This window comes from Hakea prostrata, unplaced genomic scaffold, assembly GCF_041222555.1.
Source record: "Hakea prostrata isolate BN-2017 unplaced genomic scaffold, UWA_Hpros_2 contig_105, whole genome shotgun sequence".
Taxonomy (NCBI): domain Eukaryota; kingdom Viridiplantae; phylum Streptophyta; class Magnoliopsida; order Proteales; family Proteaceae; genus Hakea; species Hakea prostrata.
In genome coordinates, this window is record NW_028291224.1 from 160739 (window position 1) to 172165 (window position 11427).

At 39.4% G+C, this 11427-nt stretch overlaps 1 pseudogene; it reads right to left on the bottom strand.

Moving 5' to 3' along the window:
- Positions 1 to 5561: 5561 nt before the first annotated feature.
- LOC148998868 (putative pectate lyase 7 pseudogene) lies at positions 5562 to 6844 on the bottom strand (annotated as a pseudogene).
- Positions 6845 to 11427: the final 4583 nt, after the last annotated feature.

The following is an 11427-nucleotide window of genomic DNA, read 5'->3' on the forward strand; positions in this document are numbered from 1 at the left end:
GCCATGAATGACAGTGTAGAATAAGATTCTAAACTGTTAAATTGAGAAAGTGGATAATCAAATTTAGTTTACCTAATTGCCACCGTAAAGAGCCCTGAGAACCAATAGGGTATGAATCAAGATATAGGAGCCCCGAGGAAGAAAATAACTCCTGGTATGACATTCGCATCTTAGTGAACTTCAAGTTTTTCGTTCATCTCTTTCACCCGCGACTTGATTTTTTGAATCGGAATTTGTGTGTATAAGAGAAACAATGGAGGATTTCGACTGAAAAATCATCAACTGATGTGTCTCAAGATAAGCAATCCAATACGACGGAGCATTTATTTTTTCTCTACGCTATTATAATTGTGGACGTTGATCTTGGAAAACCCGAATGTGAATCAATCTTGAGTCACGATCCTACTAATAATCTGAACTCCATTAAATTGCATTGTTGTTGCTTCTCCACTTTTGAATTGGTAGACGGTCAAGCACAACACTAATATTTTCTCCACTCTAATCTCTTATGTTCACCATTGGAGTAGTTGACTTGAGCTAACGCTCTACCCTACTACTGTCCTCCGCATCATTTTTGTTTTAGAAACTCGTGGACCCCCGAGATCATAGAAATCTTCACCCTCACGGTTTTTCTTTTAAATTGAACGTGACTGGACTTTGGCCAATCTTAGTTCTAATCAAACTATCATCCAAACCGCCATTGACGTAAATCGGCGCCATGGGAATGGTTTCAACCTTCCTAGTAATAAACTTCAAAGAATGTACAGGAGAGCTTCTTCTCTCGCCCACGTAATCATCTCCTTTCCCTACGTCTGAATGCTTAGTAGCCTTCGCTTCGGCAAGAGAATCTTGACTTTTCACCCCCTTTGTCGCCGAGTCAAAGGATCTTGATTTTCTTGTTTTCATGTATATTTCTATTGATTTCAGCCGTTCATTTCTGGTTTGACAAGGCCTCACCAACTAAATTTAGATTCCGAGACTCTCATTCTTTTCACACAGCTTGATTGAAAACGGCGAGCGAGAAGGCCTTATCACGACCATATAATCACCGACCGTTAAGGACACTCGGTGGCCGATCCGGTCCATCTTTTCTTTTAGTGTGCAAAAGGCCTTGAGTTGCAGAGCTCAAGGATCTGTTACAATGTTTCCAAATCTTTCTCTGGTTCATCGATTCCCTCAATTTCAACCGCTTCTTTAGCTCCGAAAAGAAATCCTTATGAAGCCGCATTGTCTCTTTTGTGTTGTTGCAATGATCTCGACAAATGACACCGGTAATCCTCGCATTTTTTTTTTGGCTCACTTCTCGCTTCACCGCTGAGATTTTGGCTGAGCCGTGACCTATGAGGGGCAACACATGGGACATATTGCAGTTGAGATGGCATCCGAGCATGGTGACTTGTGAACAATTTCCTTAAATTTTTCATCATCCGGATTCCATTTGGTGATGGTGGATTCTCGTTGCTTCAAGCTCTTGACAAAACAAAAATAACACATGGGAAGTAATTCTCCGTATGGTAAACTCAACAAAATAACAAAGGGACGAAAGATTCTTCCACCCGGTTGCTTAAAGGTGGTTGTAAATTGTAATATGCTTTGGCAAAAGACAAAAAATCATGAATCTCAATCAAATCTCTTTTCTTTATGTAACCGCCTTTGCAAAAGCACAATAAATTAATTTATTGTAAACCCCTATCATATGTTCCCTTTATGTAACCGACATAAAAAAATGAATAATTTGATAATGACAATTGATGATGTAAATTGGGTTAATTTAACCTTGACGATAATGTGACTTTACAAAACCGATGCAATTACTCAACCTTGTGGTTGGTTCTCATAAATCTAAGAGAATTCCCACCAAACTTCGATTAATTCATGTTGTAATTAGTTCCACATCGACCGATGTGGGAATATGGGAGAGGAGGAGGCTATAAAGAAAGCCTCCTCCTTCTTTAAGCATCCCAAATATCTTTCCCTCTAGGATATTTCTTTATTTATAGTAGAGTTTTTTCTCTTGCCCATATATTCTTCCTGTTCTTTCTTTTCTCTTATTTGCCGATTGTTTTATTCGGTGGGTTCTTCATAACCCAACAATGGGAGCGAGGTTTCGGTTCTCCAAGTCATGTCGGGGGATACTCTAATCTTCTACATCATAAAAGGAAAATTCCTTAGGGGTCTATTTGTTTGGTTTAGGGCGTGAGTATCTACTTATAGTACTCGTGATTGCCACTTAGGTGGATCCTTCACATCAGAAAAATAGTAAGATATTGTCTTTCATCCCACTGAGGTGCTGCAGATGTCGCAATTTCACGTGGTTTTTTTCGGGTATCCTAGAAAGGTGTATTTGGTGATTAAGTGCATGTCTAGGGAAATTTTGTTTAAGTAGTCCTGTATTTAACCGACCGGCTTGTGTCCCCCAGTCCTCTTTCCCGGAAATTTCCCGGTGTATTTTGGTTCAACCATATACCGCTTGAAGATAACCTGAGAAGACAAGTTTCATGTGAAATAGTGGAGTTATTCGCAGCCAACAATTGTTCATGATAGAAGCAATGGCCGTAAAGATCGACATCCACCGGTTTGACGGCAGGAAATTCTCATTATGGAAAATGAAGATGAATGCATTATTGATAAAAGATAACCGCCAGAAGCATCGTTGTTCGGCTAGCAGAGTTCATGGGATAACGAAAAATGGAAGAATTAGATGCAATGGCCCTTTCCAATTTGCATCTAGCAATCTGATTATCTCAGATATTTTAGCAAGCATAGAAGAGAAGAAAATCCATAAGGAGGTTTGGGATCACCTCATCAAATTGTATGAAGCCAAAATCACTTCCACCTCATCAAATTGTAGATAAGCGGTAGACATCTCAATGGTGCATTGTCGAAGGAGATAGAGACCGTGTGGATATTGATTGGTTCTCAATCTAATCTCCAAGTGGGAGATTGTAGTAGTATTAGTCCCACATCGACTGATGTGGGAATATGTGGAGAGGAGGAGGCTATAAAAGAAAGCCTCCTCCTTCTTTAAGCATCCCAAATATCTTTCCTCTAGGATATTTATTTATTTATAGTGGAGTTTTCTCTCTTGCCCATATATTCTTGTGTTCTTCTTGTCTCTTATATGCTGATTGTTCTATTTGGTGGGTTCTTCATAACCCGACAATTCGTTTGGCAAACTCGATTTGGGAATAAGTCCTCAAATTTGTTTAAAAAATAATGATTATTTTAAGAAAAGGGATGTACGACATACCTTATGGTTTAATTACCCTAAAGGGAATTTGAAGACAATATTACCTCACAAGGGAATTTGATCACCTCATTATTATTCGGAGGGTTGATTTAGCATTCCTGATCTTATCTGCACGATGGCTTTTTGATCAAGTTTCCCACAGACGGCGCCATTGTTGATACTAAATCTTGCTCGTCCTTCCCTGTCACGTTCCTGCAAAACACGTGCTCGACCTTGGGTGGTCAAGGTACGTCTCCGACAAGCAAGTCAGTACCAACGATTTGATCTCAACTACTCAATAGATAATTCAAGTAATTGATCACACAAAATATGAATACTTACTACATAAAGCCTACCTGAGGTGCTTATATAGCTTTAGATATCAGAGTTAGACTCCAAATATAACTCTAAGAAGTGTTGTGTTAGGAAAGTAACTCTACAAATAGCCTTTTACCTGACTTATCCTTTCGAAGAAGTTTGGAGATGATAGAAGTTTATCCTAATCGGGTACTCTTGACACGATGGTCGGTCACTATGGTCGAGACAATTGTATTGAACCCATTGGTCACACCGGTCAGGGTAGAATGACTATTTCAATCATTAACACTTGTCTTGCATTGTCTTCCCCGTCGCAAGCAACCTCTCCTCCATTATAGGATTTTTAGGTTTTTCTTAATAAACATAGTGCTACTACATGCTCAAAACATCTACAAGAGGCATACATTTTTTCTCCATCACCACACACAATTGATTGGGTAAAACTAAAACCATCCTAGTGTCAAGTTCAGTTCAATCTGAACTTAAAGCACACGCTCCACCCTATTTTTCACCTCAACTATGATACAAGCATAGCTACCCAAAAAATCTTGCTTAGCTTTGTTATCAAGAGTGATGAGATGTCCCACTTCTTTGGCTATTAAAAAAAGTGTTCAGACATGCCAATACTCTAATGGAAGACCTAGGAAATAAATTCTCACCAATATAGTTGACGGTTGGGCTATGTTTACGTCAAAATCCAGCCTTCAATAATGAAATCAGACCACTTGCAATGCAATCCGACAAGGATAATACCCATTCCCGATTCCCAAACCAATCCTTATAATACCCTATTATCATGACACACAATCCCAGGGTCCCACCCACTTTATAACTTCAAAATCCCAACCCATTCCCATCGTCACGCTCATTTTTCATAGTGGTGCGACATATCTCTATTCATTTTTCAAAGTAGTGCGTCGAAACTCTTTTCATTTTTCAAAATGGTGCGTTAGAGATATTTCTTCTCTTTGCATGTGGGATAACCGGATAAGTTTTAGGTGGTGGTTCCAACTTCACATCTTCGGCTCTTCACCGACATTTTAAACAAATAAAAAGAGGAGAAATAGGCAGGTGTTAAGGCAAAGGTTTCTATTTCAGGCAGCAGCTTCGGTGATTCTGCGTTGAGAGACGAGAAGATGTGAAGAACAAGTGAACAACTGAAGTTAGAAGGGCTTTGGGCATATTTCGGTTTTAGTTAATTGGAGCTAGACCAATGTTGAAAAACGTAAACTAGCATGATCCTTATGTGGGTTTAGCTAATCAATGGGTAGGGTAGGGATATTCGCCTACCTCACGTAACCACTATTGGAACTCATCAAGCGTGATTCGCATCCTCGCTTAAATTCTCCATAGGAATATGATGATTTTGAATTAGGATGTCAATGCGTATGTGGACTGGAAGATACCCGTGTGTAATTTTGTTCTAGGTTCTTTGATATGCCTTGTGCTACAGCTTTGTTGTAGCATTCACAACCCAAATTCAAGGGAGGGAAAATTGACATCCAACATTTATACCACTTATTTTAGTTCTTTCCATCGTGGTGCTCTCCAATTTAGGACCTCTTGTTTAATTCTTCTGTCCTTCGTCTCTTTAGTTCATTAATCACAAAGTAATTTTGTCAATCTTGTTTAACTTAATCTTCCTTTTACATTGAGATTTACAAAAAAAATTCTCCGTGGGATTGATACCCTACTTACTATTTACTACCTAATTGTGACGCGTGCATTTGCGTAGCATTTTTAGACACGACCAAATAGTTTACTAAGAGCATATCTGAATTTACAACATGCAGCCGTTTTTGTTGGCCTTTTGGTCTTGTTCTAGCTAGTATTGAAGTAATGGAAGACCCCTTTTTGTCAGTACTTCTATTCATTGTTTTGGAAAATCAAGAGTTACTGTTTTTATTCATTCCATGAAGACCAACATGCAGCGCCTGAACTTATAGAAGAATCAGCCCATGAAGAATAACGTACAGTGCTTGAAGTTACATTAATTAAAAGAACGAGAAACAGCTCAGCAAGGGCTGCCGACCTTACAGTTGAGTGCACCAGCAGATTGAGTGAGGCTGCTGACAGTGCTGCCGTCCTTTGGGATAATAAGGTCTCCAGTGAGGAGGGCCTTCTTCTGTGCCGGGGAACCTGATTCAACAAAGAAGGCACCATTCTCCATCACATCACCCTGCGATACCCATGCCCAATTCTTCCACTCGCTTTCTGGCGCTAGTGCCCTCTTGGTAACCTCCTTGGTTCTCGATGAGCTTCCAGCGACAAAACGGTTGCCCTGGCTGAGGAAGGATGGGTTTAAGCTGCCCCCAATGGCATACATCCCCCATTCCGTGTAGTCATTGTTCACCACGTGAGCAAATCCATTTAGGACTTTGGGCAACCTCTGTGTTAATCCTTTCCCAAAATGGTTATATGCTATCGTAACCTTCATCTTATTGTTAGCAGAGGTGTTTGCATTTAACAACATCACCTGTCAACACTATTGTTCACCAATAAGGAAGCAACAGTCAGTGGGTCGACTTGGAAGGTCGAAGTAATCTTATTTTTTACGTAGTCAATCATTTTATAAAATAAGTTAGTTAAATTTAGAGAAATCAGTTTTAGTAGGAGACTTATAGCAAATTGACCAGTTATACGTACGTGGTCATGATTACTGAAGTCGATATTCGAGATGGTGATGGCAGTGGAACCCTCGACAGCATCGATTAGGCCATCTGCAGCTTTGGACATGGTCACGTGGTCGATCCAGATGTCAGAGGAGCTAAAGATGTTGATGGCATCACCGTCGCTGACGGTGCGTTTTCCGTAGTGGTCGACAGAAGCGCGAATCATACCACACCGGAGTTGAAACGATGTCATGCATATGGAGGTTGGTGATGATGACATTGCGGATGGACCGGAGGGTAAAACCAGCGCCTTTGGTAATGTGGACATTGGCACCACGGCCATCGATAGTCTTGTCGGGGGCGATAATAAGCTCACCCTTGAGTACGATGTTCATGTCTTTCTTGAAGATTATCCATAGTGGTTCCTTCTGAATGACGGCATGGCGGAGGGTGCCATTCTTTGAGTTGACCATGTCATTGTCGGAGGGGTCAGTGACGGTATAGATCTTGCCGTTCTTGCAACCAGCAGCCTTCTTGCCGAAGCCCAAAGCGCAGTTGGCGTATGCCTTTCGATCATCGGCCCGCTTAGCCTTGCACCTCCAAAGCACGCATCTATTGGGTTCGCCGCCCGGCATGCTCCTCCGGTCTCCCCCAACCTCCGTTGTCTTGTCCTCGCATCATTCATTCATCCAACCAAATCTATCGTAAGTACAGGAGTTATCCATTTCTCAACATAAAATAGCTCAATTTATACATTATCCATGGAATGTGTTTTTTAAATATAATTTGCGAGCACGGAGAATTTTGAGAAGATTCAAATTCGGGACCTACATGTGCACATGTGAGTTGAGCCGAGCAAAGAATCGTCGCAGGATTGGGCTCAAAGTCACATTCCTTTGTGCTTTGCGGCCGCCTTGGCTCGTTGTCGCCACACCGCATCAAAGTTGACTATATCGGCCTTCACCGCATAGTTGAATAAAAACAAGAAGACCATCAAGTTGCTTGTTGTAGCTAATCCCATTTTCTTTTACTCTTGTCCCCCCCTTTTTCTTAACCCTCCTCCACTGGTGAAATGGGTTTTTTTTTTTTTTTTTTTTTTTGTTTTTGTACCCACCACTCGTGTGAAATGGGTCGGAAATAAAATACAAGACATTGGGCCCAAAACCAACAGATTGAAAGCCACCCGAGTTTCTCCAAAGCATCATCATCTCTATATATTGCAATTGAGAGCCCAAATATGGGGAAGTACCATATGGGTTAAGAAAGTGAGGCCTTCCGTGCACTTTGCATATAACAGCTTAATTTCCTCCCGTGATTTGTGTTTTCTTTTCCTATCTCCATTCTCTGTTTTGGCCGGATTGAAGGATTCAAACTCTCTACCACCATATGTTTCACTGCCTTATTATATCATTATTTCTCCCCCAAAAAGCCTCATGATATCGTTTTACCTAAATTAAGAGAGTGGGTTATCGTGCAAGCACAAGGTGTCTCATTTCAAGGAGAGCAGTCTCCAAATTTATACAAAGAGAAACAAGTGATTGCAGGACCTTCTTCTCCTTTAGACCCATTTGCATCTAGAATCGGGATCTCATTCCATCCGAAGTAAAAAATTCTAGCCCTTCATGCTTATACATGCCTCCATTAGGTCCCGCTTGCACGGGGCGTGCAAATACAATTAATTTCTCTCTTCCTTGAAATACATATAGTCAGAAGCACATCAAAAACTATATTATATATTTACAACCATAAGAACCCCTCGAATCTAAGGACCAAGTTTCTTGGAGTAGTTTCCTAATTTATACAAAGAGCACAGGTGATTGCATGGCCTTCTTTAGTTTTTCTCCCTTAGATCCATTTGTAGCTAGAATCAGGGCTTCATTCCATACGGAGTCAAAAATTCCAGCCCTTCATGCTTATGCAGTTATGCATGCCTCCATTAGCTCCTAATTGCATGGGGCCATGCAAATATATTTAATCCTCTCCTCCTTGAAATACCTATAGTCAGGAGAAATCAAAAACTATATTATACATTTACGACCATAAAAACCTCTTGAATCTAAGGACCAATTGTTAGCAACCGAAGAGAACTTTGTTTCTCAAATAATTGCCAATAATTCATGTAATATACATTGGTTGTACCACCAAGTTAAACCTTGAATTTAATTGAAACTGACAACATGATATGGGAATTGATCTTTTATATGTTTGAGGTTAACAAGCTTAGCATTCAACAACGCTTGCCGCTTGCGCAGTCATTTAGAAATCGGAATGGGTTCGGGTCAACCCAGATTGGATCCTCATTTTCAAGCTAGGGATTGCTCCAGGTCTCGCTTCCAGCTTTTAAAACATAAGTTGGTTGAGTTGCTTCTGTTGTAATATAGTTTCAAGTGGTCTTCTCCTAATAGTTTAGGACTTTTACCAAGAAAACAATGTATTGAAGTTGGGAGACAAACTGTTCCACAACAATCATCTACAGAAAGAAATCTTAGACAAACGGATTTTAATACATCAACAGAAAGAATTATCCCTGTGACTACCAATATGCGAATTCAGTGCAAGTCTATTGGTTTCGGTTTCATCTACGACTCTGTAGATAATGCCAACAAGTACGAGCCCAAGTATGGGCTTACCAGGAACAACCTTGATATCAAGGTGGAGAAGTCCAGAAAGCAAATGAAGGAAAGAAAGAATGGGTCCAAGAATATTTGTGGTGTTAAGAAGACTGAGGCTGGAGATGCATCTAAAGCTGGGAAGAAGAAATGAAGAAGATATGGAGTCATATTTTGATTTTATGTTTTCACCACTACTCGCTACACTTCTATATTCTTTATGAATGGGGAAGCACTTTAGGTGTTTTATTTAGATTTTAGTGCTTGTTTAATTTCTAGAGTTAATTCTAGTGATTTTACATTTGAGATAGCTCAGTTTAAGAGTGATTTCTCTTTGTTTTAGTGTTAGTACTAAATAAAATTGTTGTTCAGTGAATCTTAAAGTTTTAAATCTAGTAAGGTCTTTTATATAATTTATGCATAAATTTCCCTTCAACTAATGGATGGAATTGGTCAGTCCTCTTTTTTTTGGCATTGTAAGAAAAGGACTATAATGGATGAAGAAATGACATGAGACATAGAACAGTAACAAAGAACAAGTCTTCTTAATTTGCTGTAGGGATGTTGTAGCATTATGGTAGCATGATTTTCCCAGATTGGACACGTGGCATTATCTAATGAAATCACTAAAAAGGGCTAACTGATTAGATATTCCTCTTGTCACTATGTGAAGGATCTTAGCCATTGATCTCATAAAAAAAGGTTCTAATCCTACAATCCATTTTTACACTATCACTTTGGGAAAATTTGGGGGAACTAAAGAGGCGGAGGAGCCACTAAAAGAAAAAGAGAGAACCAGACATGAAGAAAAGAAAGCTCGTGCAAGAGGATGAGCTATTGCAGATAGGGAGCTGGAGCATTGTGGAAGCATTATCCTAGTTCTCTATTTGGTTTTATATTTCCTACTTTTTATATTCTTGCTAAACTCTTTTAATGGCTGCATTTATTTATCTGTATTTAAACTTTAATATGAGCTAATTTCTTACTTTGTTGGGACAATAAAAGTACCCGAACCTATGATTTGAGTTGTGTTTATTCCGTTTTTTACGGTAAGAAATCTTGCCTAAGTTCGCCGGTTCGCCTCGGCGAGATTTCGCCGATCTCAATGCCTCAAACATGTCTTTCTCATAACCAAACTAAAAAATAACAAAGCCTCTACCAACGGAGTACAAACTCACCTGAGCATCTAATTTCCAATTCCTCACTTCCTCACAACTACCATGGTGGCTTTGCTAAAACCAAATCATCGATCAAGGAGAATTTGAACAAGTTACATTGATGCTCATATTCAGCCTATGGAATAACACAAGTACAGTTCCTTGCTTGGATCCACTTGGGCAAACCTTCTAAAAAAAAAAAAAAAACAGGAAAAAGAAAGGCCATAAGATTAGCTCATGAACTTTCTTCCTTGTTTAATGAACTTCTCATATGGTTTATAAGAAAATTATTGTATTAAGAGATGAGCGACAGAATCTTAGTGGCCCATTGTATAATATTCTCTCTCTCTCAAAAACACATAAGAACAGAGTGTATGCCAGTTTTATACAACTTGACACATAATGTGTAGGTTTTTTTTGGGTAATTTTCATCTGGACCCCTGAGGTTTGGTCCAAGTCACTTTTAGTCCAGATTAAGTTTCTTTTTGCATATGGCTCCCCTGTGGTTTCAAGAAATGATTAAATAAGGACAATCTTAACAGAACCGTTAGTTTAATAATTTTTATGACGAAAATACCCTTGTTTTCTTTTTCGATTTATTTGTTTTAGGTTTTTTCTTCTTTTTAATAAGTTTATTTCTTTTATTTAATCTACCAAAAGAAAAAATAATTAAAAAAATAACTTTACCAAATAACTCTCTCTGCTGGTTGAAGCTTTCGAAGCCCAAGCCCCATCCTCTGCAATGGTTGAAGGTTAGATTATTATTGAGATTTCAAGATCAGATCCTTAGCAAAGTTTTGACGGCATCAAAGGATTACGTTTCAAAGTCCTGCAAAACCTGGGATATAAAGTTAAGGAAGAAGAAGATGGATCGATTCTGGGATATCAATTTCAAAAATAGGATACTCTGGATATGGGACCAAATCGTTGTTCCTGAATCTCATAGCGTTCGAGCAAAGCTACCCAGAAAGCAGCAACCAAATCACAGCGTGTGTAATTCACATGGACAAATCTCATAAATTCACCAAAGGATGTGGGTTACCTTCACCATTACGATATAATTGAGCACTTGGAGCTGTTCCACAGGATGTGTCAGGAGCCGTGTGTATGGTGTCGTCTAGTGTAGAAGAGATTTCACATAAGATGAGTGCCGGAATTGTGTGAATACTTCTGCAAATGAAATCGTTCGACGTTCCCCTAATCGAAAAGAAGGGTTGATATGTTATTGGGGTTGTATCTTGCGCTTCGCAGACTTGGAATTTTTCGGCCAAATCGACGGCCAAAGCCCAAAATCTACTACTACCCAGTGGACAATGTGACGGATGTGACCAGCAGTTGCATTCAACATCGATTATCTCTGTCAACATTCTTAAATTAGGGTTTTGTGGTATCAATTTCGAAGATGAAAACAATCAAGCGACAAATTTTCATTCCTTAAATTAGGGTTTTAATTCTCTTTCCCAGATTATGTTTTAATCTTTTTGTACTTTAAAGCAACGTAG